Source organism: Chrysochloris asiatica, unplaced genomic scaffold, assembly GCF_000296735.1.
Source record: "Chrysochloris asiatica unplaced genomic scaffold, ChrAsi1.0 scaffold00575, whole genome shotgun sequence".
Classification (NCBI taxonomy): Eukaryota; Metazoa; Chordata; class Mammalia; order Afrosoricida; family Chrysochloridae; genus Chrysochloris; species Chrysochloris asiatica.
Genome location: NW_006409093.1, coordinates 54,314 through 60,936, shown reverse-complemented (window position 1 = coordinate 60,936; position 6,623 = coordinate 54,314).

Genomic DNA, 6,623 nt, shown 5'->3' with positions numbered 1-6,623 from the left:
TATGAATAATAAAATAAATATAGTTACAAACGATAATTTTATGGAAACAGAACGGCATTTCAATACAACAAAAATGTAGGTGATCTTGACTTCATCAATATACCTTTTAATGCACAGTACCTCAAAATAATTAAGTATCCATGTCCAAGTTTTCCAGTAGACACTAATACTATAGTTTATATCTAAGTTACAAGGGTATGACATGTTAATAAAAAAAAAAAACTTTCTTAAAATTTTATTAATATTTAAAATATTTATTATAAAATATTGACACTCATGAAAGTTCTAAAATAATATACATTGAGACATTTATTTATTATACTCAGATGGGAAGCTCACATATAAAAAACTATCCACAATGTCACACTCCTGCACACCTTGACTTCATCTCACAATATCTTCATTTTCTCCATTAATAGTGCCTTATTTTAGTGTCAATTTTTCAGCATTCTTAACTCTAATCTCTGTATTATAATATGTCAAAAACAAGTGTTAAAAGGCACATTCTGAAGACACATGTTGCAAATAATATATATTGTCTCATAATTTACCATGTGTGCTAATTTCCTATTGTTGTTATCAGAAATTATCAACAATTTATAGACTTAACATAACACAAATTTGTTTCCTCACAGTTAAGAAGTTTAACTTACCTTGGTCTGATAAGGACAAAATTAAGGCATTTCCAGGGCTTATAAAGGTTATTGACAGGATTCAGTTTCTTGCGTTTATTGTTGTTGAGTGTTGTCAACTCAGTTCTGACTCATAGCGACCCTGTATACACTTTCTAGGGTCTTCCTTATTCACTGTCTAGCTGAGGAGCGACTGGTAGATTTGAACCTCTAACCTTGCGGTTCAGTCCTTATTCTAGAGTACCACACCAGGACTCTATATATATATATTCTTGTTAAGTGCCATAACGTTGGTTTTAATTCATAGTGAATCTGACGACCAGCTGGTGAGCTTGAACCACTGCCCTTGTAGTTCAAATGGCTCTGCATTCTGGCACATTAACTCACAGTACCACACCAGTTAAAATACATAGTAATAATTCAAGAATTTCAAGGGTAAATCACTTCCCATTAATAATTTAAAGTCCTTGAGCATTTATTACAAAGGTCACTGAAAAATATTAATATACAACAGGCTCCATATCCTCCTGAAACATTAATTTTCAGCAACTTCCATAATCGAATAGATCTAGATCAAAGATTGTTTTATGATAGCAATCATTCTCAGGGATGTATTTAAGGGCATGTTAAGTTTTCATGAACTTACTAAGTACTTTTGTTTAAATGCTCTCCTGTTTCATACATTAAATACATTGCTTACCACCATATTCCTAGGACATTTTATTCAAAGGGTGTTTCTTTATCCATATTTTATTGTAACATTTACTATTATGTGAAAATTTGAACATTTAATGCATAATCAGCTATTTAATTTTTACCAGTCAGGTATAAAATTGGCTTTCTTATATGAGAAATAAATTCTCAAGATGTCCCATCTTCAGGAATAAGGGTTTCCAGAAAAATTGCTAGACCAGACATAGATTGTTGATTAACATAGCAACAGTGGCGTATGCATCTGGGGTATGTGAACAGGATGGATTTGGGAAGGAGAGAAGAAACTGCTCAATGAATAGGTCTTTAAATAAGAATGCTACCTTCAAGGGAAGGTAGGCAACATTCAGGAAAGATTGCTAATCCCATAGTACTCAGTCAGTGAGGAACTGGGGAAGGAACTTTCTTGATTTAGGAGAATAAAATACTTTATAAAATGGCTGTGCAACACAGGCAGTCTGCCTCCATCTGCTGGGTTTGGTGTTGATTTTGCAAAATCAAATAAAAAACCTCACTCTTGCTATAATGAATACAGATAGGATTTTCTTGAGTGTTTATCTGTAAACATTGGTGATGACTCATCAGTGACCTCATAACCAAGAGAGACTGAGGCAGTATCTGGGCTATTGACAATGTTTCTTACAAATCTGGGGGCTTATCCAGATGTTCTGCCCACTTAGAGTAGAAGCCCTAGTGTAAAAGGAGATGTATCCTGCCTGGTTTTGGTGGCCTGCTCTGCAAGCGTGATCTCCTAAAAACCTGAGACTGTTAAAAGGGAATTAGTGAAAGAGACATGAAGGACTAACCACAGTGACCAGGCAATCCGTGCACAGTCCAGGGTGGGAAAATTAGATTGTAAATATTGCCTTGGTATTTGGGCATTTTTGGGCTCAAGTGTGTGTGACCAAGACCAAGGCGTATCTTGAATGCAAAGTGAGTACGGAGTCCTGATCCGAGGTTCCATCCACCCACAAGAGAAACAGCCAAAGACAGACTAAAAGAATCTCAGGGTATGCAAGAAACCTCCAGGAAATAATGTGATTGAGAACATAGGAAAACTCAAATGCCGGGTACTAAGAAAACTCAAATAGAAAATAGGCCTTAGAAAGAAGGAAGAAAGGGAGCGGGAGAAACTCCCACAGACATTCCTCCCAACAGTCCTTTGGGGAGAATGATGAGGGCTTCAGGAGATAGTTCCTGAAACTGTAGAAAAAAAATAAATATCATGTAAGGCTCCTAAAACGGACCCTATCCTGGTTAGAGACTCCTAAAAAAAGATCAACAGGACTCGAGTTTGATGCAATAGCAAGAAGTTTATTTTTCCAACGCGTCTCGGCAGGGAGGTGAAGGCAACCCTGGCTTGTTAGTTTCCCTGCCTTTTATGGTATTTTATCAGCTGCAGTGCATCATCAGCTGCAGTGCGTAAACGGATTGGCTTTTGCTATTGCGGTGATTGATTGCATATGAGGGGAAACTGGGGAAATTCCAATGATTCTGAGGGCGGTCTGACCTAACTGTTTTTCTCTAAAAGTTCCTGGCAGCTGGGCCTAGTCACGTTTTTAAGCTAAGGTCTAGGTGATTTTAGATGGATCCCAAAACCAGGCTAAAGTTTGGTCAAGAAAGTTTCTTTCCTTACAATCAGGTGTGCAAGAAACCTCCAGGAACTAAAAGGGATCCGAGCACAGGGATTGCTGTTTTAACCAATCTTGAGTGTGCAAGATAGAGGGATGGAGTAACAGACATATTGATGAACTTTTAAGAGAAGCTCAGATAGGTTTGTAGAGAGGAGGAGCAGCAAAGGCATAAAAACAGAATCATATCTACTGTGGATAAAGTAGTTAATAAAAGGCTAGAACAAGATCCTCCCCATGCCTCAAGGGAAGTAGGACAGATGTCATAGTGTTCAGCATCCTCAGAAGACAAGAGAGAGAGGGCTGGGCCAGGCCTCCAAGACCACCAGTGGATGCTGTAAGTGTGGAAAGATAGGCCATTTCAAAACAGAGTGTTGAAAGCTAGGGTGGGGTCAGGGGTTCCTTATGACAGGGTACCACTAGAAGCCCTTGATAAATCAACACTGGGGCTGCCTGATCCTCCTTGACCTGTTAGACAAAAGTCACCAAGTTAAATGCTTCTCTATGTCCCAATGTTTATGTGTTCCACAAGTATTACAACATAATGTAAAAGATCTGCAGTCAGAAAACCTAAAGGGAAGAACACCCTCAGCATCTCAAGCTGGGGTAACTGAAGAAAATATTCAAGCCTCAGTTTTCATTATTGAAGAATTCTCTGGGCAGATTAGTGAATGATGCAGAAAGCATCAAAACAAGATGGAAGGAATACACAGAATCACTGCACCAAAAGGAAATGGTTGATGTTCAACTGTTTGAAGAGGTAGCATATGATCAAGAGCCAATGACACTGAAGAACAAGTCCAAGGTGCATTGAAGGAATTGGCAAAGAACAAGGCACAAAAAAAATGTATGGATTAGAAGTTGAAATATTTCAAGAAAGTGAGGCTGCACTGGAGGCACTCATTCAGCTATACCAAAAAAATTTGAAGACAACTATCTGACCAACTGATTGGAAGAGATAGTATTTGTGCCCATTCCAAAGAAAGGTGACCCAACGGCATGTGGAAATCATTGGACAATATCTTTGATATCCCTTGAGAGTAAGGTTTTACTCAAGGCAAAACATAAACAGCTGCTAGCATAGATTGACAGAGAACTTCCAGAAGTTCAAGCTGGATTTAGAAGAGACCGTGGAATGAGGGATATCATTGCTCATGTCCAATGGTTCTGGGCTAAAAGCAGAGAATAACAGAAAGATGTTTACCTATGCTTTATTGACTACACAAAAACTTTCGATTGTGTGGATAATAATAAGCTATGGGCAACATTGAAAATTATGAGTATTTCTGAACACTTCATTGTGCTCATGAGGAAAATGTGCATGACCAAGAGGCAGTTGTTCAAACAGAACATGGGAACACTGAATGGTTAAAAATATGAATGGTGTGCGATACGGTTGTATTCTTTCACCATACTTATTCAACCTGCATGCTGACCAAATAATCCAAGAAGCTTGATAATATGAAGAAAAAAGTGGCATCAACTTTGGAGGAAGACTCGTTAACAACCTGCAATATGCAGATGATACAACCTTGCTTGCTGAAAGTGAAGAGGACTTAAAATACTTACTTATGAAGATCAAAGAGCACAGTCTTCAGTTTCGATTGCATCTCAATGTGAAGAAAACAAAAATCCTTATCAATGGACTATAAACAACATTCTTATCAATAGAGAAAAGATTGAAGTTGTCAAGGACTTCATTCTTCTTGGACCAGCCATCAACATTCATGGAAGTAGCAGTCAAGAAATCAAATGATGTATTACAATAGGTAAATTTGCTACATAAGACCATTTTAAAGTGTTGAAGAGCAAAGATGTCAGCTTAGAGATTAAGGTGCACCTGACCCAAGCCATGATATTTTCAATAACCTAATATGCAAGCGAAAGTTGGACAGTGAATAAGGAAGACTATAGAAAAATTGATGTTGTTGAGTTGTAGTGTTGGAGGAGAATATTGAAAGTGTCATGGGCTGCCAAAAGAACCAATAAATCCATTTTGGAAGAAGTGCAGCCAGAGTGCTCCTTGGAGGCCAAGATGGCCAAACTTCATCTCTCATACTTTGAACACATTGTCAGGAGGGACCAGTAGCTGGAGAAGCATATCATGTTTGGTAGGGTGGAAGGTCAGAGAAAAAGAGGAAAACACCCAGCGAGTTGAATTAGCAAAGTGGCACCATCAATGTGCTCAAGAGTAGCATTGTTTGTGAGATTGGCCCAGTACCGGCAGTGTTTCGTTCTGTTGTGCATTGGGTCACTATGAGTCAGTACCGACTCGATGGCATCTATCAAAAATAACAACAATGTCCCAGAGGCAGGGGTGAATCCTTTGGGACAGAGCCTAATTATAAGATTGGGGTTAAGATTAGGGGTGCAGAAGGGAGGGTAGATGAAGATAATAATGAGACTTCTAAAGGGGGAGGGTCCTGTAGTCAGTAATGAAGGACCTAATGAGAATTGGTCTCCTATTTTTAAAGTTTGAAGTATGTATTTTAGTTTTTAGCATTGTGGTTTTCTAATATAATTCTTAAGATAAATGCAGACATACACTATCTAAGCTTACAATGCAAAATTCTGAGCTTAAACATTCAAGATGAAACTTAAATGTGAAAAGGTTTAGGGACAAAGTGTGAATCAGGCAATGAAGAGTTGTTTTCTTTTAATATCTTTGATATTTTCTCTGCAGTAAAATGATATAAATGAATCTATTTACAAAGTGGTTAAGTATTTGTTTGGCTGGTGTGACAGTAATTTTTATAAACTGCACATTGCCCAAGACTTTCTTTGTGTGTTTTTATTATTTTTTGTACATTTGAAGAAATACCTTTTGTAAGTTTAAATACATTTAAATTCTTAAATTATACACTATAGTGCAAGCATATGTTTTTATATTTTTGCATACATTTTATCTGTTAATGTTTCAAGTTTTCAGAGAACATAATATTGTTTTAAAAGACATTTAGTGTACCAATACTTTTTCTGAGTTGAAAACGTATTTTTATTAACTTCTTAAAGTTTGGGCCACCCTGTTTGTATTCATTTTGTTTTGTTAGAGAGGAAGAAAAGGATGCTGTGCTATACCAGTCAATGTTGATAGAGGTTCAGTTCATTTGGCAGGGTTACAATGATAGAGCATGTTTAAAGAAATAAAAACTGGCCATTCTTAAAGCCAGCATTTTTATGGAATTAACATTTCTGTTGAAATGTTTTAAGTGAAGTACTATATTCATGCACAGAGATGACAGAGCCAGTAATGTTTCTTTTAGTTTGAAGAAACAGAGTGTGGTAAATATTGTTGTGAGTATGTGTTATCCATGAATAACTTCATGTTAAGTTGACCAGTTCCTTTCAAATTCTTGAAGCCAAAGTGTCAAATGGTAGTCACTGTTAAACCTGGGAAATCCACCTTAAACCTGGGGAATCTGTTATCCTGGCAACATGAAAACCTCACGTTCAGAGAATGCTACCCTCAACTGATGCATTGTTTCTGAAGAATCTTTATTTATTTTTTCTTGGGATGTACAAACTTAGGTTATTATTTTATGGACCAAATGCTTCCCTATAAGACTTCTCAAAATAAAGACAGCCCCAAAGAGGGATCTAGGGTTGTACGCGTATGAATTGTTCTTATTGGCTTCCCTACCTGGGATGG